The sequence below is a fragment of the Rana temporaria genome, chromosome 1, assembly GCF_905171775.1.
Source record: "Rana temporaria chromosome 1, aRanTem1.1, whole genome shotgun sequence".
Taxonomy (NCBI): Eukaryota; Metazoa; Chordata; class Amphibia; order Anura; family Ranidae; genus Rana; species Rana temporaria.
Window position 1 is genome coordinate 117283567 of NC_053489.1, and position 26367 is coordinate 117309933.

Here is a 26367-nt window from a genome sequence, read left to right on the forward strand (position 1 = left end):
GAAAGAATTATAAATATTAATTTAGCTTGACAGCCGGGCAATTAGCATTTTCAGAAGTATAGGTTAACAGTAACTGCCTCTATATCAGGCATCCCTAATGAAGTCATGTGATACGTGATAGAACGGAAGCTGAGTGAAGTCACTTCCTGTTTAAACTGGAAGTCAGCCATCTTGGTACACCTTTTGATGTCTTATGGAGTATATGACTGATTCACATTGTGAGTAGCTTTTTAATTTTCTTTTATCTGGTTTCAATAAATGTACTGCATTATGGAAGACCCTTGTTTGTGTTTTTGTGCCTACTCACCTGCTGGAATTCTGCTACATATGGGAACCATCTGCTATATATTTGTGTTTTTATTGAATACTATTTTTTTTAATTACAGTTAAATACTCATATTTATCATGTCTCAAGGTTTTTATTTCCGGAGGGTGTTTATATTTTATGTTTATATGCATTTAAGTTTTCATCTTCAAATTTTGTGGTATTCCGTGCCTTTGTGTAGATTATTTGTTTTAGTGGGGATTAGAACCTCAGTCTGGTGTTTATCTATTAGTATTTTTATTATTTTCGTTTTTTAGTTCTTGGGTGTGTCATTTATGAGATTCTTTATAATTCCTATGCTCATAGCATGTTGGTTTGTACACACATTCATCTGTTAGTGGTCAGGTTAGCACCTCTGTAGGGTGTTTTAACCTATTGACATTTTATTTGGCTTTTTAGGTGGGTGAGCAGCACAGCATACCTTTTTCATTGTATTTATTATTAAATCATTATAGTTTTCATTTAAAAGGAATGACTTCTAAATGCTACAATGCTCTTTAGTATTAAGTACGGAATTTGAAGTGAATAATTCAATGAAAAAAAAAAAAAAGGTCATACTTACCTGCCGTTTCCTCCACCCGTGCTCTGTGCTCCTTCTTCCTCCAACTGCCCTCTTAGAAAGCTGTATGCTATGGGGGCATCAATGTGGTAGCACTCCTGAGCTGGGATGTGTGTGTCCATAGATGCACATAGTGCCATCAATCCATGCCCTCTGCCCCCTCCTCACAGGAGTTTGACTGACATCAGGAGGAGCCTGTCTCTCTCTGCTCTCAATGTCTCCCGTGAGACCAGGAAAAGAGGAGAACGGGGCTGCAGCAGACTGTGCTGGGGCTGTGAGAAGTGCCAGATAACTATTTAGGAATGCAGGGGGGGGTCATTTAGTATGGTGGGTTTTTTTTTACCCTCCCTTTCTCTTTTCTGGGAAAATCAACTTAACGTGAGAACCAGTTTAATAGTATGTATTGCACTTAGCTATGTTTTTTTAATATATATATATATATATATATATATCAATCCATTGCATCATTGCGATTTTTTTAAGCAAGTTACTGACAGAATCAGACATTTCTCTAGGGCAAATCAAGCTGTCTCTCATATGGCGGATGATTGGCAACAGTTTTGTGTGTGTCTGAGACCTCTGAGCCTGAAATCCTGGGACAATTTTGCAGACATCGATGACAGATTTTGCAAAAGTGCTTGTGGTAGTTTTTAAGCTTAAAACACATGCACACCTAAAAAGCAGTTAAGGGCATGTTGGCTCAGTAGTACTCAAGTTGCAATTTTAAAGGAAACTTGTAAAAACTTGTAAAATATACTGTATCACTGCTTCTGTTTTGCACTGCCCTACTGAGCTATAAATCTTAGCCCTCAGTTTTTAAAGGGGTTGTAAACATTTGTTTTATATTTTCTAAATAGGTTCCTTTAAGCTAGTGCATTGTTGGTTCACTTACCTTTTCCTTCAATTTCCCTTCTAAATGTTTTTTTTCTTTGTCTGAATTACTCACTTCCTGTTCCTCCTCAGTAAGCTTGCCCCCATCATTTGAGCCGTTCTGGCTGGGGGTTAGTCAGCGTGCTCGTCCCCTCCCTTGGGTCTACATCCCGTCTCCCCGCAGGGATGTAGTCCCAATGGAGGGGGCGAGCATGCTGACTAACCCACAGCCAGAACAGCTTGGATGATGAAGGCAAGCTTACTGAGGAGGAACAGGAAGTGAGAAATTTAGACAAAGAAAAAAAACATTTAGAAGGGAAATGGAAGGAAAAGGTAAGTGAACCAACAATGCACTAGCTTAAAGGAACCTATTTAGAAAATAAAAACCAAACCTTTACAAATCCTTTAAAGTGGAGGTTCACCCAAAAGCTTAATTTTTAACATTAGATTGAGGCTCATTTTGTCAAGGGGAATCAGGTGTTTTTTTTTAAAATCAAAGCAGTACTTACCGTTTTAGAGATAGATCTTCGCCGCCGCTTCCGGATATGGGCTGCGGGACTGGGCGTTCCTTCTTGATTGACAGGCTTCCGACGGTCGCATACATCGCGTCACGATTTTACGAAAGTAGCCGAACGTCGGTGCGCAGGCGCCATATAGAGCCGCACCGACGTTCAGCTTCTTTCGGCTACTCGTGACGCGATGTATGCGACCGTCGGAAGCCTGTGAATCAAATAGGAACGCCCAGTCCCAAAGACCATACCCGGAAGCGGCGGAGAACATCGCTCTCTAAAACGGTAAGTACTGCTTCGATTTAAAAAAAACCACCCGATTCCCCTTGACAAAACGAGCCTCAATCTAATGTTAAAAATTGTTTTTCGGGTGAACTCCCGCTTTAACAAGTATTGTATATATAACACTATAAACTGGTGGCTTACATAATGGACCTATAACAGTTCAGTTTGAGCTAAACAACTTTTAATGCCTAATACACAGTTCTAGTTCACAGTATGAAAAGTGCATACGTGGTAGTTAGTTATAGCTAATATCATATGGAGGACCTGAACTGTGAACGCTGTGCCAACTAAAGCAGGCCATACATGGATCAACATTTAGCTGGTTCAGCAGGGATCGTTTGAATTTCAATCCATGTATGGGCTAGCTGGTTGTACATAAGTTGACCTATGTACAACCAGCCTGTCAGGTTTTTTCTGGAATAGTTAGTGCCGCCAGCTATAGCTGGCAACACTGATCATTATATTCTGCCAGTGAAGAAGGCTTCCGGCCGGCAAATACAAAAGCACAAAAGGGGAAATTCCCAAATTCACATCAAGCGTATAGATGGGGGAATCAGATAAAAAATAAATAATTTAACCCGCTGGTTAAATAAAAATAATAAAAATAATCAACCCCCAGTGGGTTGAGTGAAATAAATAACTGACAGCTTGGTCTGAGCCACTGTACTAACTATACGATGTTAGTACAACAATCTCCCCCACTAAGCTGTTGTGTTCTGACAGGGGGATGCCCCCCCCCCCCCTGCCAGAACACTCGAATCAGTGCTCTGTGCCATTGGCCGACAGTGCTTATCAGGGCCGGGCTCCAGCATGCTCGTTCGACAGAAGCCCCGATCCTCTCCCCCTCCTCTCCGTGGCGCCGGCATTGTCACTGTGGGCGCCCGGCTTCACAGCCCGGTACTCACTGCACATTCGCAAACCGTGCTGCGTACCGTGACTGGCCGAGCAATCATCTGGGACCTGTTATGTGTGCCATATGATTGCTGAGAGGGAGGGGGGAGAGATGAACTTCCTTCCGGTGCCACGGTGCCCAGGGTGGAAGTGGGAGCTGGAACCCTCTAAAAAAAGGGTCCCCCCCCCCAAAAAAAAAATACATGCTAAATTTGGCATGTCATGGAGTCACCTTCCCTTAAAGAGGAAGTTACATTTTTGGGTGGAACTCCGCTTTAAGCATATTTTACAATTATTCCGTGTCCACTGTCCTGCCTGCCTGTAAAACCAGCTCCCTAGTTCTGCACTAGACTTCTCCCGTCCTGTATTCTATGCTTTCTCAGATTCATGTCACTGTACTTTCATGTACAAGGTCAGATGCAGCCTTTACGGGTGTGCTCTCTGAGTAGTTCGGTCCATGAACCCAACCATACGTGACAGCAATATACAGTATATGACAGCTTCTATTAGTTCTTTTAAACTCTTGTCAGTACGTTGAAACGTCACTACGTTCGTGTTTGTTGCCAAAAAAGTCAGAGCGTGTGTATGCCATGGGTGTGACCGGACAACTCCCTTCGGACAAAAATCCAAGGGAAAGTTTGTTTGATGTCAGACCGTGTGTACGAGGCTTTAGTCTAACCTGTAGATGTTGTATAAACCTATGAGTTTGTTCTATGGTTTAAGGCTTAAAGTGGAGGTCCACCCTTAAAAAAAAAATCGCCAAAAAGGCTATAAAATGTTTTAAAAAAATAAATAAATGTTTTATACTTACCAGAAGTGGCTGTTTCTAGGCAGATCGTCCAAATCTGCCACTTCCTCGTCCGTGTTGGATCTTCTTTCTTCTCCTCCTCGCGCTGCCTCCTGGGAAATGGGGAGCAGTGTCATCTGGGACCTTGTGTGTGTCCCAGGAGACATCTGCTCATTCACATAGCGCTGCGCGGCTCGCGCATGTGAAGTAGGGATATGGGCAGTGAAGCCGCGACGCTTCACTTGCTGATTCCCCCACCGAGAATGGAGAAGGGGCAGCCAAGACCCGATCGATTCCTCGGCTTCAACTGCCGACATCGTGGGCACCCTGGACAGGTAAGTGTCCTTATTAAAACTTTTATACTTTTATACATATATATTTTTTAAGCCGGATCTACGCTTTGAGGATTATTTGTAGAACATTTTTGAAAAAGCCTATGTGTGGCAGAAAATACTGCATGAATCTTTACAAACAGCTATGAAATATAAAGGTCACAAAACCCATTTGTTTCTGTTTTTTACTTAATTCATCTGCAAAGCAATGTTAATTGATAAAGGGTACATGTGTATGCCAGAATACCAAACTCTGCTGGGGATAGTCTAAATGAATTCCATTTGGTAAAACACTTTGTTACGCCACTGCAAGAGTCTATACTTAAATTTTTCGCAATTTCTCCCTTATGTTATTTAATGTTGATCATAATGTCATTTTACGTTCTTATGAAAATGTTTAAGTTCATTTAATCAATATATTAGTTAACAGAAGTCTTGGAAGCATTTATGACAACTGTAAATTGGCAGCATGCTTGGAATGCTTTATGCTTTCTAGTTATTATTTTACTTATTTCAATAGTTATCTTGTGATATATATATATATATATATATATATATATATATATATATATATATATATATATATATATATATATATATATATATAAAGAATGGTTTAATGTGCTAATGTATTTCTACCATTTTGCACAGCTGGTACCTCTTGGTTATTAGCTTTGTCTAACGCAGGGACAGATGGTAGAATTGTCGATTGTTTTTGCAGCTGAGTTACACTGTGCAGGATGCCCACATGAAGATGCTGAGTCATTTGGATAAGTAGATCTTTCTTAGTTTCTTTTAATTGAATTCCAAAACTAGAAGTATTCTTTTTTTAATATATATATAAAGCAGTGGCTTTGTATTTATTCTGTGCTAGACATGGTAAAAAAAATGACGTAAATGCAAGAATCATATCAAGAGTTCAGGTAAGGTAGATGTTATCTTAAATTCAGGAAAGGCATAAATTGGGCATAAAGCTTCTCTGAAAGGAATTGTTTTAACAGAGCAGGAAGAGGTCTTATTTTTTACTGCTGTACTGTCTGCCAATGCCATGGGTCTTTCCAGTGGAAAGATAGACGTGGCTAAGAAACATTTGATAAGAGGAACCTGATGTAGTGTGTCTTTAGCAGAACTTGTCAACCACTCTGCTCTTTGCGTCCATAGTGGGCGCAGGAGCGCCGCCCCCTCTCTCCTGCACCCGTCAATCAACAATACATAGATTCATGCTGAATAACAGCAGTGGGTGTGTTTTGGAAATGCCTATCAGAGCCAGCAGCTACCCTATTAAAGCCTGTGGGCTCTGAGGCTACACATGGTTAACCGATGAAGCTGATTGATGGTCTGATGTGCCTACACACCATCAGTTTAAAAACCTATCGAGTCCAACACGGTGACGTAAAACACAACGACGTGCTGAAAAAAACAAAGTTCAATGCTTCCAAGCATGCGTCGACTTGATTCTGAGCATGCGCGGGTTTTGAACCGATGCTTTTGCGTACTAACCGTCGGTTTTGACCAATCGGTTAGGTGTCCATCGGTTCAATTTTAAAGCAAGTTCTAAATTGTTTGAATGAAGGATAACGGACCGATGGGGCCCACACACGGTCGGTTTGGACCGATGAAACTGAACTTCAGTCCGTTTTCATCGGTTTTGTCCGATCGTGTGTACAGGGCCTAATCGGCTTCCAAATGGTTAAACAGAGGGCGTACAGGCTGTGCGTTCCCTGGTTAACACTGACCCGCGTCTCAGCCAATCAGGTTCACCAGGTCTGGTTACCGGTCACCTGATTGGCTGAAGCGACATTAAGGACGGGAGAAGACATAGAGGGAGCGTGGAGGAGGATAGCTGACCCGATAAAGGTTAGGGGCGGGCGGGGGGGGGGGGGGGAACAGGCAGTATTCGATGGGGCAATCTGGCTGCATTTGAGGGGGCAATCTGGCGGTATTTGAGGGGGCAAACTGGCGGGAATTTTAAGGGGCAAACTGGTGGTATTTGAGGGGGCAAACTGGCAGAAATTGATGGGCACAGTGGCTGCATTTGATGGCACAGTGGCGACAATTGATGGTAGAGTGGCGACAATTGATGGCACAGTGGCTGCAATTGATGGCACAGTGGCGACAATTGATGGCACAGTGACGACAATTGATGGGCACAGTTGCTACGTTTGATGGCACAGTGGCGACAATTGATGGCACAGTGGCGACAATTGATGGCACAGTGGCGACAATTGATGGGCACAGTGTCTCCTTTTGATGGCACAGTGGCGACAATTGATGGCACAGTGGTGACAATTGATGGCACAGTGGTGACAATTGATGGCACAGTGACACCAATTGATGGTACAGTGGCGGCAATTGATGGGCACAGTGGCTGCATTTGATGGCAGAGTGGTGACAATTTATGGCACAGTGGCAACAATTGATGGGCAGAGTGGCTTTGTTTGATGGCACAGTGGCAACAATTAATGGGCACAGTGGCTGCAATTGATTTTTTTTTCGTTTGTTTGCGCCCCCCCCCCAAAAAAAATTGAGCACCAGCCGCCACTGGTCTAAAGCCTCGTACACACGATCGGATTTCCATCGGACAAAGCTGTGGAATTTTTTCCGAAGGTCGTTGGCCATCAACTTGTTTACATACAGTCGGAAAAACTTTGTCAGCCAACAAATATGAAAATACATGGTTTTTCAGCTCTTTAGCACCACCCTTTGGGCAAATTCTGCTACTGTAATGTTGTGATATGGTTAGCAGTGCTTCTGATTATGCGTGTTTGTACTTTGGATTTTTTCCGACGGACTTGTGTACATGCGATCTGATAATCCAACATCACACATTTCTTGACGAAAAATTAAAACGCATGCTATCGAACATTTGTTGTCGGAAAATCCGACAACATTTGTCCGATGGAGCATACAAACGGTTGGATTTTCCGACAAAACCCTGCCATCACACAATTCCCGTCGGAAAATCCGATCATGTGTACGGGCCTTAAGGCAGCCCATAGATTAATCAGTTTTTGTTTGTACAATTAGGAAGTTAAAAAAAAATTCCCCCATCCACACATTAGAGGTCAATGAGAGAATCCTCCCCACTGTTAAGCCTCGTACACACGACCGAGTTTCTCGGCAAAAACCAGCAAGAAACTTGCTGGGAGATATTTTTTTCCGAGGAAACCGGTCGTGTGTACATTTTCGTTGAGGAAACTGTCGAGAAACTCGACGAGCCAAAAAGAGAGCAAGTTCTCTATTTCCTCGACGGGAATGGAGAAACTTGCCTTATCGAGTTCCTCGACAGCCTAACAAGGCACTCGACGAGGAAAACAATGTGTTTCGCCCGTCGAGTTCCTCGGTCGTGTGTACGAGGCTTTAGAATACAATGCCGCAGGGGAGGATTCACTCATTGACCGTTAATGTGTGGATGTGGGAATGGGACTTCCGCTCATCAGAATACACTGACCAGCATTGCAGGTTTATAGCTAAACAGGGACAATTAAACAGGGTGGTTTTACAGAAGTCAATTAGTAGATCAACTTCTGTACAGTTTCAGTTCCCATTCATGGATTGAAATTTGTCCAGTTTCTGCTAAACCAGACAAATTTCCATTCACATATGGCCGGCTTAAGCAATGTTAAATACCGTATTTATCGGCGTATACCGCGCACTTTTTTGCCCTGAAAATCAGGGCAAAATCGCGGGTGCGCGGTATACGCCGATACCCGCTTTCCCGCGCCGAGTTTGAATACTGCGCCGACATATACCGAGCGCATTACACTCGGGTATAGTCGGGCAGTCTCGGCTCCTTCCGCGCTCACGTCCTGGACGTACAGGACGTCAGCGCGAGAGTTGCCGAGCATTGCCGACAATACACGAGTGTACTGCGCTCTGTATATGTCGGTGCAGTATTCAAACTCGGCGCGGGAAACGAGCGGGGAGGACGCGAGGACGCCGCAGAAGGACGCCGGACCCAACAAAGAGGACACCTGAAGCCGCAGACGGATGCCGGACCCGACGAGGCCGCCGATGGACGCCGCGCAAGACACCAAAACTGTAAGTACAAAAAAAACTTTTTTTCCACAGGATTTGGGGCAACTTTAGGGGTGCGCGGTATACGCGGGAGCGCGCTAGACCGCGATAAATACGGTAGTAAGCATTGGAGGAAGTCAGATATTTTCTGTCTGAAGACCACCTCATGAGGAAATTAAAATTGTGTCCAGTGCATTGGTATGACTCTACATACTTTTCAAGGCATTTTCCTGATTCAGCCAAATAAAGCCATCATTCACAGACTGCAAGTGGCTGCCATTTTGTAGAACGAGCCAATACTCCGAAATAAATTCACATGGAACAAATAACACCACTACATCATAAAGCGCATTTAGTTTTGCTTGGAAAATATGGTTCCTAAACAGGGCTTAAAAAGAACAGCTGGTGTTTTATCAGGTAATCTATCACATTGTTTATCACATTTGTTAATATTAATGCATGAAGCACCTCCTACAAACCTTTTTTTTTTTTTTTTGGAAAGCCTGTCTTATCCTGTGGAAAACCATTACTTTATTTGTTTCAAATTCTCATCCAATGTTCATATCCTTTCATTCCATTCCTCTTCGCCAACTTATTTTTTGATAATATCTCTTAACACACTTTGCTTCTTCTCCCCTAGGGACCCCTAAGAACATTAGCTCTGCCCTCAGATGATTGGTATGCTCTTCCTTGGCTCTTCATTGTATAGAAACCACTAATATGTTTTGGATTATGTACAGATATATACTGAAATATACTAGTTCAGGCTTATTCTAACATCATCAGATCTTCTCTGTCTGCTCCGTATTGCACCATATATTCCCCTTAGGAGGAAAACAAAGCCAAATAGAAAGATTATAAAAACTTGGCCAGAGGGTACACTTTCTTAGCTACGGGATTGACTAGGATGTTTGAACAGGATTTAAATGATTACAAGGAAACTGTATTTTATTATTTAAAGAACTGTGCGGACTATGTTACCATTGATAAACACATTCGGGTCTTTTCTAACCAGAAACTTTAATGCCGCGTACACACGATCGGTCATAACCGATGAAAACAGACTGAAGGTCCATTTTCATCGGTCCAAACCGATCGTGTGTAGGCCCCATCGGTCAGTTATCCTACGATCAAAAAAATGAGAGCTTGCTTTAAAATTGAACTGATGGACGCCAACCGATATGTCAAATCCGATCGTTAGTATGCAAAAGCTTCGGTTAAAAACCCGCGCATGCTCAGAATCAAGTCGACGCATGCTTGGAAGCATTGAACTTCGTTTTTTTCAGCACGTCGTTGTGTTTTACGTCACCGCGTTCTGACACAATCGGTTCATTAACCGATGGTGTGTAGGCACATCAGACCATCAGTCAGCTTCATCGGTTAACCGATGACAACGGTCCTTCGGACCGTTCTCATCAGATGGACTGATCGTGTGTATGTGGCCTTACTCTATGACTATGAATGCCAATGCTTCACTGGCAGAGGAGACAAGTTGTTAATTTGCTCAATATGAAGTTAAATAACCTTTCATTGATACTTTAGCTACTAGTAGTTACAGTATCTCACAAAACTGAGCACACCCCTCACATTTTTGTAAATAGTTTATTATTAGGCATGTGCAATTTTTTTTTTAATGGTAAAGGAAAGAAGGCACTACAAAAAACAGCAAGCAGTGGGGTATATAGCTGACGCGTTTTGCAGTGGGGTTCAGTGCTTAGTCATAGCTCAGACTAAGCACTGAACCCCAGTGCGAAACACGTCAGATATATACCCCACTGCTTGCTGTTTTTTGTAGTGCCTTCTTTCCTTCTTTTTGGTGTGTGGCTGTCCATACCTTCTTTCTACGTTATTGCACATCAAATGTAGCTATGAGTCGCATACAGCACTAAAGCTCCTAATTGAGGACCACTGATATAAGTAGTACAGTGCTTGTTGTACATTATATAGGCCATGTCCATATTTATTTTTTTATTACCCTCTGGTCTGCAGTTAGAAATACTGATTACATTTTTTCAATTGTGATTTTGCATATAAGAGCAAAAGCAAACATCTTTTGTGATGAAATCGCCTTTACTCTGATAAAAGTACCCTGTATACGGCATTTAGTAAAGTTACTTAAACACATTTCTTTATTAAAAAGAGAAAAAAATCTGTTACAAGGGAAACAACCTTTTTGCTCTTGTTTGTGGTCAAAAGACAGCATAACCATCTGTACAGATATCTCTACAATGTTGTTCTTACAGCAAGTATTGATTTGTGGTCTCACAGCTATGGAATAAATAAACAAGCTGAGGATGACCTTGGTACAATGTCAGCATTCAATCCATCGGAAACATTCTCTCATTTCTGGGGTTGATAAACGAGATGGAAAGTTTTTTGTTTTTTTTTGTAGCTCCAAATGCATGGACACCAAAATATCAAAAGCTGTCCCGAAGAAAGAACTGAGCAGCAATTAATATTCAAACTTTTACTATATTAACGAGGACCAAAAACTGTGGGAGCTGTGTCCAAAATACCAGAGGGCTAAGGATTAGTCAGCAGTATTGTCTGTCAGCTCCATGCAGTTGATCCTTCCCCTAATAATGAGGGACTTGGCTTACTTCAGTTATAACAACAGTTTTTGTTCCCTTTGCGATAAAGGTTTTACATAAATAAAAAAGCTGATCATTGCTTTCAGTTGTAAATGGTTTATCTCAACCTCTTAATTGCTACATCTGCAAGAGAGCTTGATCTGTTGAAAAACAACCGACATACTGGCAGGATGACCAGGTGAAAAAAAAGGAGTGTAAAAAAGAAAATGAATGCAGCCATCACATCTACGAACTGGTAAACTGCTAAATAATAAGTGTTTGCTTTTGGGTTTAATACCACTTTAACCACTTCCTTACTGGGCACTTAAACCCCCTTCCTGCCCAGAGGACTTTTTGCGATTCGGCACTGTGTCGCTTTAGCTGACAATTGCGTGGTCGTGCGACGTGGCTCCCAAACAAAATTGACGTCCTTTTTTCCCCACAAATAGAGTTTTCTTTTGGTGGTATTTGATCACCTCTGCGGTTTTTATTTTTTGTGCTATACACAAAAATAGAGCGACAATTTTTTTTTTTTTATCCTCAGTCTAGGCCGATACGTATTCTACATATTTTTAGTAAAAAAAAAAAAAAAAAAATCGCAATAAGCGACTGGTTTGCGCAAAAGTTATAGCGCCTACAAAATAAGGGACAGAATTATTATTATTATTATTTTTTTTTTACTAGTAATGGCGGCGATCTGCGATTTTTATTGCGACTGCGACATTATGGCGGACACATCGGACACTTTTGACACATTTTTGGCACCATTCACATTTATACTGCAATCAGTGCTATAAATATGCACTAATTACTGTATAAATGTGACTGTCAGGAAAGGGGTTAACACTAGGGGGTGAGGAAGGGGTTAAATATGTGTCCTATATAGTGTTCTAACTGTGTGGGGGGAGGGGGGGTGATTGGGGGGGTGACCGATCTGTGTCTCTATGTACAAGAGACACAAATCGGTCTCCTCTCTCCCTGACAGCACCGCTGTCTGTGAGAGTCGGGAATGAGAAATGATCTCATATGTAAACATATGAGATCATCTCTCATTGGCCGCACAGATCGCCTAGCAAACGGCCACTCCGATTGGCCGTTCACAGGGATCTATGATTGGCTGTGTCCAAGGGACACGGCCAGCACAGCAGTTCCCCGCTGCGGACTCGGGAGCGTGCGCAGGGAACGCGGAAAGGGGCGGACGTCAATTGACGGCGCCCCAGAGAAGTAGAACCACCCTGCGGCCGTCAATAGTCGTACGGCTGTCGGGAAGTGGTTAAGTTACAGAACAAGAGTTAAGCCCTGTACACACGATCAGATATCTGATGGAATCTAATTCGATGGATTTTTTCATCAGATATCCGATGAAGCCGACTTTCATCAGTCTTGCCTGCACACCATCAGTCAAAAATCCGATCGTGTCCAAACGCAGTGACGTACAACACTACGACGAGCCGAAAAAAATGAAGTTCAATGCTTCCGAGCCTGCATCGACTTGATTATGAGCATGCATGGATTTTTGACCGATGGAGTTCCATACAGACGATCAGATTTTTCTATAGTTTTTTTATTCATAGGAAAATTTAAAACATGTTCTATTTTTTTACACCGATAGAAATAAAACCGATGGGGCCCACACACGACCGGTTTGTCCGATAAAAACAGTCCATCGGTCGGTTTTCAGCGGACAAACCGATCGTGTGTACAGGGCTTAAGTAGGCACATATGTAAAGAAATGCACTGCCCTATTTTAGGAAGAATTTAACATAAAAAGGTAGATTTTCAATGGAACTGTTTAGGCACAATAAACATTTCTAGATATCTTAGGCCCCTTTCACACCTGTCATTTTTTTCAGGCAGACCCGATTGGACCACCCATTGTTCTCTATGGGGCGGCAGATGTCAGCAGACATGTCTTCTGATACCCGTCGGGCATCTGATCCGATAAAATCCGCTAAAAACAGTATTGGGATACGTTCGCCATCCATCTGGCGGATCGGATGACAATTGGATGGAAATAGTCATGCAATCTGTTTCCATCTGACATCCCCATAGAGGAGAGCAAGATGTGCTTGTGTCCGCTTTGCACCTGTCATCCGCCTGCTCAGATGGGATCAGCGGAGAGATCCCCCGCTGAGCAGGAGGATCCGCTTGGATGAATCCGCTTTATCAGAAAGGGGCTTTATATAAGACAGCAAATCTAAGGCCCCTTTTACACATGCGGACCATTTGTTCATTTTTCATCCATTCGTTGAAGGATGAAAAAGGGACATCAATGAATTTCTATGGAAAAAGGGATGTAAATGGATGATCATCCATTTACATCAGTTTACATCCGCATCCGTTAACTTTCATTTTTGGAAACATATGAAAGCCCTATTTTGTTGTTCCATTAGAAAAACAGAATGGAGAAAAAATGGATATACAGTTGTATTCAAAATTATTCAACCCCCACTGAAATTGATTGTTTTGGCCAGTTTGACATTGATTTTGATCATTCAGTCATCCTGCTTACAATTAAATCAAAGAGGCACATGTAGGTCAGACAAATATAACATAACATTTATAATGAAATAACCACAAATGTCTTTTCTGTGCTCACATCATTATCAGTTTTATTCAACCCCCAGTTGACATTCAATCTTAGTACTTAGTACAACATCCTTTTACAGTTAGAACAGCTTTTAAACTTGAAATCCACGCATGCTCAGAATCAAGTCGATGCATGCTTGGAAGCATTGAACTTCATTTTTTTCAGCACGTCGTTGTGTTTTACGTCACAGCGTTCTGACACGATCGGTTATTTAACCAATGGTGTGTGGGCGCGACGGACCATCAGTCAGCTTCATCGGTTACATAACCGATGACAACGGTCCTTCAGACCGCTCTCATAGGATGGACTGATCGTGTGTACGAGGCTATATACTGTCATATTGATATACAAGCAATATCAATGATATCAGGTTTACCTTTGGACTTGATTTGAGACCATGAAGAAAATATGGTATCTTAAACTGATGCAACATTTTTTATTTTACTGTGACATTTTTACCAATGACTGCATAACCCTAGAAGTAATAAGTATCATGTTTACCAAAAAGAGTAAGGCCCCGTACACACGACCAGTTTCCTCGGCAGAATTCAGCTTCCGACCGAGTTTCTGGCTGAATTCTGCCGAGGAAACTGGTCGTTTGTACACTTTCGGCCGAGGAAGCCGACGAGGAGCTCGGCGAGGAAATAGAGAACATGTTCTCTATTTCCTCGTTGTTCTATGGGAGCTCTCGCCCCGCCGAGCTCCTCGGCGGCTTCAGTGCTGAACTGGCCGAGGAACTCGATGTGTTTGGCACGTCGAGTTCCTCGGCCGTGTGTACGAGGCTTATGAGTGTGCTGGCCCAATAGCTGTGTCCCTGGCCTCTGCAACCCAACAGATACAGTCCTGGGCTGTTGGGCTGATTTGTTGGTGGCCACCTTATATTATAGGTTTCATCTGTTAACGTGAAGAAACATTATTGTGAAGAATGTAATAGCTGAAGGTTCTAAAGATATCAGCTGCTTACGTTTACTCAAAGGAAAGGCCCTATACACATCATTGTTTTTATTTATTAAGGAATAAAATATTGTTTGATATCCAGTCTAACAATCCTTATCAACTAATGTTTAGTTTAATGCAATCTGATCAGTAAAACATCATTGATTATGTAAGTGTAAGCGTACTTTGCCATGTGCTCTGCACTGGATGACAATATAGGACCTTTCACGCAGTTTTTGACATGCGTTACTTCATGTATTTTTGAGCATTAACACGTTTGCAACATGTAATCATAGTATAGAAGCAACAGTCATAGCAATGATTTTCCATGAAGCAGATGAACTAGAAATGCACAAAAAAACAGGATACGTTTTGTTATAAAAAAAAATAAAAAATCTACTCTACATAAGTGAACTGGCCACCTAGGAATTAATTGGGTTTCTATTTAATATTATTATTTTTTTAAATAGACCAGTTTGAATGAGCCCGAAGCTTATAGAGGTCCCAGAAGACTTTTTTTTTTTATATCTCAGACCATATAGTCCCTCACAAATCCACATTCTGTACTTTGAGTGCCGAGACAAGAGAAGCTATAAGTACATGACTATGGACCTGACTGCATATAGGTATTATTTCTACAACTGAACTCATGTGCTCGGATTGACATACATCGGCGCATAGATATGCCGCCGTAGCGTATCTCTTTTACGCTACGCCGACGCAACGCTGAGAGGCAAGCATGGAATTCACAAAGCAAATGCTCCCAACGTTGCACCGGCGTAACGTAAATTCGTAGGCGTAAGTCGGCCTAATTCAAAGTAGGTGGAAGTGGGCGTGCTCCATTTAAATGAAGCGTGACCCCATGCAAATGATGGGCCGAACGAACGGCGCATGCGCCGTCCCGTGGACGGATCCCAGTGCACATGCTCAGAATCACGTCAAAAATACTCCCTATGATACATCAAATTACTGCCTACGACATGAACGTAACCTACGCCCAGCCCTATTCACGTACTACTACGTAAACGACCTAAAATACGACGGCTGTTCCCTGGTCCATACCTTTGCATGAGTTGCACCTCATAGAAGGGGAATAACTTTACGTCCGGCGTACGACCTACGTAAACCACATATATTAATGCGCCTGGCGCAAGTACGTTCGTGAATCGGCGTATCTCCCTCATTTGCATATTCGAATCGTAAATCAATGGGAGCGCCCCTTGCGGCCAGCGTAAATATGCGCCCACGATACGACGGCGTAGGAAACTTACGTTGGTTGTAGGAAGCCTATTTTCAGGGGTATCTAGCACACATTTACACTTACGCGGCGTATCTCCAGATACGTCGGCGTAAGTGCTACGTGAATCTGTGCCATGTTTTTTATTATCTTCTATAAAAAAAAATCTTTTGATTGCTGAGCAGTCTCAGGACAATTAAACTGTGTACTTGTTTTGTATGCCTTTGCTTTCTCATTCTCTTCTAATCTCCACTGAGTGACAAATATCTCAATGAGCTAAAATTAGAATAAGGAGGGGGATAAGTGCGGATTGTATATCTTAGGTAACAAATAACATACAGTATGCTAGTAGTTCAGTGCTCTGATTAGACAAGGGGGAGAGGTGGAGCGCTGACATCACGTCTACCTTGTCCATTCAGAGAATGCTTTGCATTCATTGAGAAAATTGAAAGCATGTTCCAAGAAAGTGAGGAACAATCTTACAAACCAGACTGCATACAAATCGTAAAAGAGGGTTTATCTGCATTCCTCTCTATGTCTGGAAATAAAAAATAGTTTGCAGAATATTCATTGTAGTATTATAATGTAATGCCATTTTTTTCACTTAAAAGTCTTCAACTGTTATTTCTACTCTAGGCACAAATAAAAATGAGCACTTATGCAGAGTAGTGTTCCCCTTACTGTCCTTCATGCTTAAAAACACTCAGTTCCATATCAGTTCAGAGAAATTCCCCCAAAACAGCCTAATTTCACAATCATTTCACAATAGAGTCTCCTACTCCCTGATAGCAGTGTGACTGGTTGCGTCACTGTGCCCATAGCTCTTTTCGCAAAAAGCGCTAACATCATCACTTTGGCACTGCCTCAAATAGGCAAGGACTAGGGGCTGGTAGTTGATAGGTCTGCTCTGTATCTCAACACCAAATATCATCCACCTCACTCAAACTTCACCTCACCTGCCATCAGGAAATCAGGCCCATCCAGCTGCCAGAGACTTACATAGCAACTCACATGAATCGGCTTATGCCATGCAGGCAGCTGTACAGTTCATGGGATTGGCAGCCTGGCTGGATGCACCTGAGCTCATCAGAAGTCATGTAGGCTGCCCAACCAACCTATACTCCTTCAGACCTCAAGAGATTAAGATTTCTGCCCTGTGATGATATCAAAAGTCAAAAAAAGACAGAAAAAAACAAACATGGAGCCACGTAGGTAAAAAAACCAAAACAGCTTTTCTAGGGGCTCAGAGAGTTTTGGGTGGCAGTTTGATTTTAATTGAAATACGCTTACAAATTTTCATGTAGTTAAATACGGTCATAACAACATTACTGTTTTAATTTGCTATTTGCTTAGAGTTATGCCGCGTACACACCATCACTTTATGTGATGGAAAAAAACGACATTTTCTGTGAAGTAAAAAACAACGTTTTTGAAACTTCAATTTTCAAAAACGACGTTGCCTACACACCATCGTTTTTCTCACAATGCTCTAGCAAAGCGAGGTTACGTTCACCACTTTTTTCCATTGAAGCTTGCTTCATAACTAGCTTATGGGCATGCACGGGTTTAAAAACGTTGTTTTAAACGTCGTTTTTTGCTACACACGGTCAATTTTTGTGAAACAAAAAACGACGTTTTGAAAAACGACACAAAAAATTGAAGCATACTTCAATTTTTTTTTGTCGTTTTTCACAAGACATAAAACAACGTTTTCCCCCACACACGGTCATTTAAATTGACGTTTTTAAAAATGTCTTTTTTTCATCACATAAAGTGATGGTGTGTACACGGCATTACATGTTCTAAAATAAAATCTGTTTATGTATTTACTTCAACAGTGGTATGTTTTTATTTTGTGTATGCAAACTTTTCTAATAATCTGAGCTGTCATTTTATTTTTTTTGCTTTAATACCACAACAGGTGTCACATGCTCCACCCTTGCACACAGGACAGCTTAACCCAAGCAGCTGCCAATGATCTACTGAATCTGTCACCCCACTCAAATGCCAAAACAGCTATTCAGAATGTTCCACTGATGCAATGACTATCAAAGGTCTCAGAGAAGAAAACAGATGCCATGAGGGTGATGTCCCCGTGTAGCTCTACGGCAAAAACTGGGCCACATTAAAAGTATAATCTTAGTCACAACAAAAAAACTTTCAACTGGACTGAAGTTCCCCAATTATATTTTTTCTTTATAATTGGGACAAGTGATTGTGTATACCATGTATACAAATGTTGTACACACAATACATAGTTAATTCAGTTTACAAAAAAGAAGGCATAAATACAGGTAAATACACGGAAACGTGGATTTGAGAAAACTCAGCCTCTAAAATAATCAACATAACAACAAGCTAAATAAAATGCATTTAAATGCTGCTTGTAAATACAATCCCTGGGAAAATCTGCACCCAGGTAGAATGTCTTTATTCCGGCTACTATGTGCATTGCAAGAATTACCAGCAGGAGGCACCCAGTTTAAAACTGGAATTTCAGCTCTGGCTTCTAGTAAAATGTAGGATTTGTAAACATTTTATTGTTTCAATTAATTTAAAAAATATTACAATTCTTTTCATAGTGGTATGTACAATCATTTCCAAAATTAGCTTACTTCTACTATCTATCTATCTATCTATCTATCTATCTATCTATCTATCTATCTATCTATCTATCTATCTATCGTATCTATCGTATCTATCGTTCTATCTATCGTAGCTAGCTATCTATCTAGCTATCTATCTACCTGTATGTCTATGTAACCCTTTGAATAGGATACAATTTGGTGTGATGTTGAGCAGACAAGGCGCCAGACTAGACCTGCCAAGGGCCAGGCATATAGACAGTCTCTTGAGCCCTACAGTATTTAGCATTGGTCTGCATTGTCCACTTACAACACATTATCAAAGGTAGAACTATTGTGGGAACATTGTGCAGCTGAAGTACTGTTTCTAGGGTATTTTCTTATAATACTCTGTTAAGAGCACACACTACACCTTTATGATGGCATGTTTCAAACATGCATTATAAAGTGCTTATTATATCTTCAATCCTTTTTTGTAAATAACATACTGTAAGAGCCGGTTAACACTCCCGTGGCACGACTTCGGGGACGACTTCAGAGGAGACCAGCAAAACGACTTCTGTATAGAAGTCAATGCAGGTCGCCCCAAGCCGCCCCCAAAGTCGTGCAGGAAACTTTTTCTAAGTCGGAGCGACTTGCGTCACTCCTATTAGAACGGTTCCATTGCATTGAATGGGACGCGACTCGTCAGGCGGCTGAGCCGCCTGACGAGTCGCCCCAGTGTGAACCGGTTCTAAAAGGTTAATATATTATTTAATGGAATGAGGTGAATGAGACTTTCCAAAATAATCAAATTTCATCCAAAAAAAAGGGAAACCCATGACCAGTATGGAATACACATGGCATACCTTTAAATTGTTCCTAGGAATCATACTAGACTATATAGTTATGGCCACTATCCCTTTGAGATGCCATTGAGAGGGGCTTGTAGGCTTGTATGTTTTAGTGGAAAGTATGCTGATACTTCTTTAGACCACTTTCAGGCTTCATACACTGAAGCCCCAACACTGCTCATGCATTGCTAACATGCCCATATAGCACCCTAATTGTAGGAATAGAAGTTTTGTATATAATCCAAAGAAGCAATCAGTGAAGCTTTTTTTTGTGTGTTTTGGACTGTAGCATCCATAAAGTGCTGTCACCTTTCTCTTCACTTGTTTCTTCAGTCCTAACCCTGTGCCCATTGGATTAAGTGTTGGAGCAATTGCAAAATGCAGGATAGATGATGGATGTGTGTTAAATCAAGCACCCATGCGTACTTGTTTACATGATCAGTGCATGGAGGTCTCTGGTGCATCTTTGTGTTGCTGTTTATTGGGTCATACTCATTACGTGTTAGAAAATCTTTGTTGCTAAGTCAATTATGTCATTGCGGTATCAGGTACACAGTAAAAAAAATCGGGTAAAATGTCACGTCTAATTATGCTTTTTAAACATAATATTTAACATTTTAAACACCAGACTGGTATCTGTATAATCATTTTCCTTAAGTTCTGCGCAGTAATCAAACAAAGTATTTGTATCATTTTATGATATAGAATATAGATTGGGGACCCATGGTCTATATCAGGGATATGCAATTAGCGGACCTCCAGCTTTTGCAAAACTACAAATCCCATCATGCCTCTGCATCTGGGTGTCATGCTTATGGCTTTTAGAGTCTTGCTATGCCTCATGGGACTTGTAGTTCTGCAACAGCTGGAGGTCCGCTAATTGCATATCCCTGGTCTATATCATATGATATAGACCATGGGTCCCCAATCTATGCCCTCCAGTTGTTCAGGAACTACAATTCCCATCATGCCTAGCCATGTCTGTGATTGTCAGAGCTTTACAATGCCTCTTGGGGCGTGTAGTTTTGCAACAGCTGGAGGGTCGTAGTTTGACGATCCCTGATATAGACAGTAAGGCCTCGTACACACGACCGAGTTTCTCGGCAAAAACCAGCAAGAAACTTGCTGGGAGATATTTTTTTGCCGAGGAAACCGGTCGTGTGTACATTTTCGTCGAGGAAACTGTCGAGAAACTCGACGAGCCAAAAAGAGAGCAAGTTCTCTATTTCCTCGACGGGAATGGAGAAACCTGCCTTGTCGAGTTCCTCGACAGCCTAACAAGGAACTCGACGAGGAAAACGATGTGTTTCGCCCGTTGAGTTCCTCGGTCGTGTGTACGAGGCTTAAGGATATGTTCAAATGGCTGTCCTTATTATACTAACAAGGGAAAGAGAGAAAAACTGTATATTTGGATTTAGATGCATGCCTTGACTAGTAAGTTATAAAGGCAGGCAGGGATTAAACAGACTTAAAATTAAAGTAAAAATTTAAAATGCATTGCAATGTATTAGATCGGTACAACTCAATAAATACTGCATAAAGAGCTATAGCTCTCTTATTGACATAAATATGGCATGCAAGATGGTACAGAAGGCAGCTCTGTGTACCGGTTTAACACTAGCAATAGCAAAAATAACAAATTAAAATGTAATGGAATTTAACAAATGGAATTTAACAAATGGAATTTAACAAATTTAACAAATTTAACAAATAACAAATTAAAATGTAATGGAATTTATTTACTGTGTTTATTATTTGATTTCCTTTAAAACGTTACTTTGTTTCATTTATGCATAATTTACAACAGGTACAGTACATAAAAAATTATATATCCTGTATATTTTCATATTTTACATACATGAGGCAAACATTCACTGTACTGCGCATGCTCAAAATATCTAACCTGTCAAAAAATTCTACACACTATTTTTTAAGACCTGTTGTAGATTCCTTAAAGCTACAATTTTACATAACCCTAATCAATAGTTGAATGCTAATTAAAATGTAATCAGCCTACAATATGAATCTGAAGAAGCATTTAAATTGAGTGTGTTAATTCAACATTTTGTTATGACTATTAATATTGTATGTCATTTTTAAAATGGGTTAAGAAATTAGAGTTAATAGCTTTAAAGACATATCTATAACTTTAAAAAGTCATAATACAACATTTTAGAATGAAACAGGTCTTTTATAATACACATTGATAAGGTAGGATAAAATGCATCAATAATCAAATTTAATGTTTTTAATGCAATAACCAGTTCTTGTGCCTTTACTGATTATTGCATAATGGGTTATAAGCTATACTAATGGGTGTGGTTTTATTGAATTCAAATATCCATGGTTGGTACGTGTTATCATTTTGGCTAAGAGTCTAAAATGCATTCCATTTTAACTTAAACATTTTAGTTATATAACAAAAGAGTAGCTAAAGAATATATGTCAAAAGTATAGTGAAATCACAGGCTTCTTCCACTATCTCGGAGCTGGAATATCCTACAACACCAGACACCAGATAATAATCACAGTGTTTACTTAAACAACAGCAATATTAAAATGTTAAAAGAATATATGTGCATGTAATTCTAATGCCGTACACACACGATCGGTTTATCCGATGAAAACAGTCCGATGAACTTTTTTCATCGGACAAACCGATCGTGTGTGGGCCCCATCGGTCTTTTTTCCATCAGTGTAAAAAAATAGAACATGTTTTACATTTTTCCGATGGATAAAAAAACGATAGTAAATTCCGATCGTCTGTGTGGAACTCCATCAGAGAAAAATCCATGCATGCTCAGAATCAAGTCGACGCATGCTCGGAAGCATTGAACTTCATTTTTTTCGGCTCCTCGTAGTGTTTTACGTCACCGCGTTTTGGCACGGTCGGAATTTAGTCTGATAGTGTGTATGCAAGACTGATGAAAGTCAGCTTCATCGGATTTCCGACAAAAAAATCCATCAGATTCTATTCCATCAGAAATCCGATCGTGTGTACACGGCATAAGAGACATTGGCCCGGATTCACATACATCGGCGCATAGTTATGCCGGCGTATCGAATATACGCTACGCCGACGTAGCGCAGAGCGGCGAGCACAGTATTTACAAAGCACTTGCTCCCTAATCTACGCTGGAACACCTCGGCGTAACTCGTCGTAAGTGGCGGTGGGCGTGAGCCATGCTAATGAGGCGTGACCCCATGTAAATGATGAGCCGAGCGCCATTAAGATACGAATAATGAACGGCGCATGCGCCGTCCCATGGACGCTTTCCAGTGCGCATGCTCAGAATCACGTCGAAACAACTGCCTAAGTTACGTCGAATCACTGCATACGACTTGAACGTAACCTACGACTAGCCCTATTCACGTACTACGTAAACGACGTAAAAAACGACGGCTGTGTTCCCTAGTGCAGCCATTTGCATTGATGCTCTATGAGTCGTAACTTTACGCCGGTCGTACGACTTACGTAAACCGCGTATATTAATGCGCCAGGCGCAAGTACGTTCGTGAATCAACGTATCTCACTCATTTGAATATTCAAATCGTAAATTAATGGGAACGGCCAGCGTAAATATGCGCCCACGATACGACGGCGTAGGAAACTCACGTCGGTCGGATGAAGCCTATTTACAGGCGTATATTGCTTTCAGAGTCAGGCGCATAGATACGATGACGCATATGTGCACTTACGCGGCGTATCTCGAGAGACGTCGGCGTAAGTGCTACGTGAATCCGGGCCATAATGCACAGTCACTATACTCATATGAATAAATCTGAGCAAAGTATCTTTAAATGATTACTAATTCCTTTTACATATATTCATTTAATATTTTATAGAACATTGGTTTCCTGATATTAAACAGTTGTTCATTTTAAATTTCTACTAAACTGTAACAATTACAAATGAAATGTCATTGTTTGTGAACTACTTTTGCTGATGAAGGCCAAAATGATATTTGTTCCGTTTTACTAATTGAGAACCCATGTGTTTAATTAGACCCAGCCTCTTAAATCAGTCCAAAATATTTTAAGTATTAATTACTGCACCAAACAAAAAGCAGGATGTCATATTTTCATGTTTAAATATATAAAAAAAAAATTGTTCTAGGGCACTGCTATAAAAGTACACAAAAAAAGTAAATTCAAGTATAAGCATTCCAACACTCAAAAATGATTATGCTGTTGTGCAGATATTGAATATTTTTGTTACAGTTTCAAGAGTGACGTTATATATTGTTAAGAATGTTGCTCATAAAAATAACTGAAAAGACATTGCCATGAAAAGCATTGTCACTTGCATGCCAGGCCCTAAGTCTGATTCCTGGAAAATAATTTATTAATTAATTCAGAAAAAAAAAAAATAAGCACATGTTTCTACTTTAGAAAAAGCTCAATGATAGTGTTAAAAAAAGAAAAAAAGTTATAACTACAAATAAATAGCAGCATTTCATTAGGTGGTAGCATGGATTCCACACACACCGTCCTCAATATCTCAAGCACCCAACAGTTTAGTATTTATTTGATCATTAAAAAATAAAATAAATAAAAAGACTTACCAGTGCCCTGCTTCTCCAGGAAGTTTCCCCTGCAGCACCTGCTGAGGGATTCGTTGACCAAACTCTAACAGGTAAAAAAATTCCTGTATAATAAAGCCAGACCAGCTGGCTTTGAAGAGAACCCCCAGTATGGGTTCTGTTTGCCTGAATCGCTTTCTAACATGAGAACAGAAGCTTTTTCCCCTCTAGATGTTGACCTGTAAGAAGCGAGATTCCCGTGCACAAGTGTCTGGCAGGCCCACCAGCACCTGCTTCTGTCAGTCTGGGATAAATTTAGCCATTAAAGGTATCACTGACAACCAGACCTTTGTCAGCGTTGGCAAAAGAACACAAGATTGCAGCCACTCACACATATGCCACAGTTAACATTAAAAAAAATATCTGAAACTCAATTTTTATAATGTACTCATTAAATTGATGTTAAGGGCACTTTTGGAGGAAGAACTGCAACAAAAAAAACTTATTTTGTACGTGCCCATTATGTTGTCCTTTCAGACACATCTATTTTCTGGAAAATTGCTGTTAAAAGTGAAATATAATCTTAATTGTCTTGACGTGCATCAAGTTTTGTTTTGAAAATTTTCTAATTTTGTATTTTAATTATTAAACACTAATGGGCTTCCGATAGATAGATATTATTTTACTATAGGGTAAATGATATTCACTTAACCACTTAAGGACCGCCTAACGCTGATATACGTTGGCAAAATGGCATGGCTGGGCACAGGCACGTACAGGTACGTTGCCTTTAAGAGCCCAACCGAGGGTCGTGCATGCGCCCCGGTCCGAAGCTCCGTGACTGCGCCCGCGGGACCCGCGGACCCGATCGCTGCCGGTGTCCAACGATCGGGTCACAGGAGCTGAAGAACGGGGAGAGGTGAGTGTAAACACACCTTCCCCGTTCTTCTCTGTGGCTCGTCACTGATCGTCTGTTGACTGTTATAGGGAACGACGATCTGTGACGTCACACGTCCAGCCACGCCCCCTTCAGTAAGAATCACTCCCTTAAACCTCGTACACACGATCAGTCCATCCGATGAGAACGGTCTGTTGGACCGTTTTCCCCGGTTAACCGATGAAGCTGACTGATGGTCAGTCGTGCCTAAACACCATCGGTTAAAAAAACTATTGTGTCAGAACGCAGTGACGTAAAACACAACGACGTGCTGAAAAAAATGAAGTTCAATGCTTCCAAGCATGCGTTGACTTGATTCTGAGCATGCGTGGATTTTTAACCAATGGTTAAATTTGAAAGCAAGTTGGCTTTTTTTTTAACCGGATGTTAAATAACCTATGGGGCCCACACACGATCGGTTTGGACCGATGAAAACGGTCCATCAGAACGTTGTCCTCTGGTTAACCTATCGTGTGTACGAGGCCTTAGGGCACACTTAACCCCTTAGGGCCCCCTAGTGGTTAACCTCTTCACTGCCATTGTCATTTTCACAGTAATCAGCGCATTTTTATAGCACTTTTCGCTGTGAAAATGACAATGGTCCCAAAAATGTGTCAAAAGTGTCCGATGTGTCCGCCATAATGTCGCAGTCACGAAAAAAAATCACTGATCGCCGCCATTACTAGTAAGAAAAAAAATATATTAATAAAAATGCCATAAAACTATCCCCTATTTTGTAAACACTATAACTTTTGCCCAAACCAATCAATAAACCCTTATTGCGATTTTTTTTACCAAAAATAAGTAGAAGAATACGTATCGCCCTAAACTGAGGGAAAACATTTTTTTTATATATTTTTTGGGGATATTTATTATAGCAAAAAGTAAAAAATATTGTTTTTTTTTTTCAAAATTGTCGCTCTATTTTTATTAATAGCGCAAAAAATAAAAACCGCAGAGGTGATCAAATACCAATAAAAGAAAGCTCTATTTATGGGAAAAAAAGGACGCCAACTTTGTTTGAGAGCCACATCGCACGACCGGGCAATTGTCAGTTAAAGCAACCCAGTGCAGAATCGCAAAAAGGGGCCAGTAAAGCTCAGTAAATATAATAAAGTTGTGTTTACTCTGAATACATACTATGTGCAAGAAAAGTTAGAAAAGGATTTATTTGACTGAAGATTAGAGAAAAGAAAAGAGAGCATACCTAAACCTTATTTACTAAATTGAGTGAACACCTACTTTGCAAAGCGAACAGTCACTAATCCGATAGTGAATCAATACCGATGACTCATACAGTATTTATTTAATTATCATTATGGATCTTAGAGGGTTGGCCCATCAAAAAGTAGTATTCTAGGTTTGTGTGGATGCATTTAGGTAAAATCAATATCCAGGAAGCTGTCGCGATTTCATCTGTGCATGGAATTTCTTGGATACTTCATTCTGACGGACCATTAGAAAGTGGTCTCACAGTCCATGGACTTCAGGTTCTTCTGAGTTCAGGAAGAAAGAAACTCTTTAAGAAGGTAGAGAAAGCTGAAAACTCATGCTAGAAGATCTTTTTGCTGAACCCCGATA

At 40.8% G+C, this 26367-nt stretch overlaps 1 protein-coding gene and 1 long non-coding RNA gene across 13 annotated transcripts in view; one reads left to right on the forward strand and one right to left on the reverse strand.

Annotated features, from left to right (window-relative positions):
- Nucleotides 1-24097, reverse strand: part of MEF2C (myocyte enhancer factor 2C) — a 375780-nt gene extending 351683 nt beyond the window's left edge. For 2 of the 12 annotated variants that reach the window (XM_040342013.1, XM_040341991.1), the window contains exon 1: nucleotides 23892-24094. The gene's annotated coding sequence lies outside the window, so the exon portion shown is untranslated. Of the gene's footprint in view, nucleotides 1-23891 lie in introns of all 12 variants that reach the window. The other 10 variants (XM_040342018.1, XM_040341939.1, XM_040342005.1 and 7 more) reach the window with 7 other exon arrangements.
- LOC120930864 lies at nucleotides 16826-18362 on the forward strand. Its single transcript, XR_005747761.1, has 2 exons — nucleotides 16826-17116; nucleotides 17830-18362. It is a non-coding gene; the product is annotated as an uncharacterized LOC120930864 (long non-coding RNA).
- Nucleotides 24098-26367: the final 2270 nt, after the last annotated feature.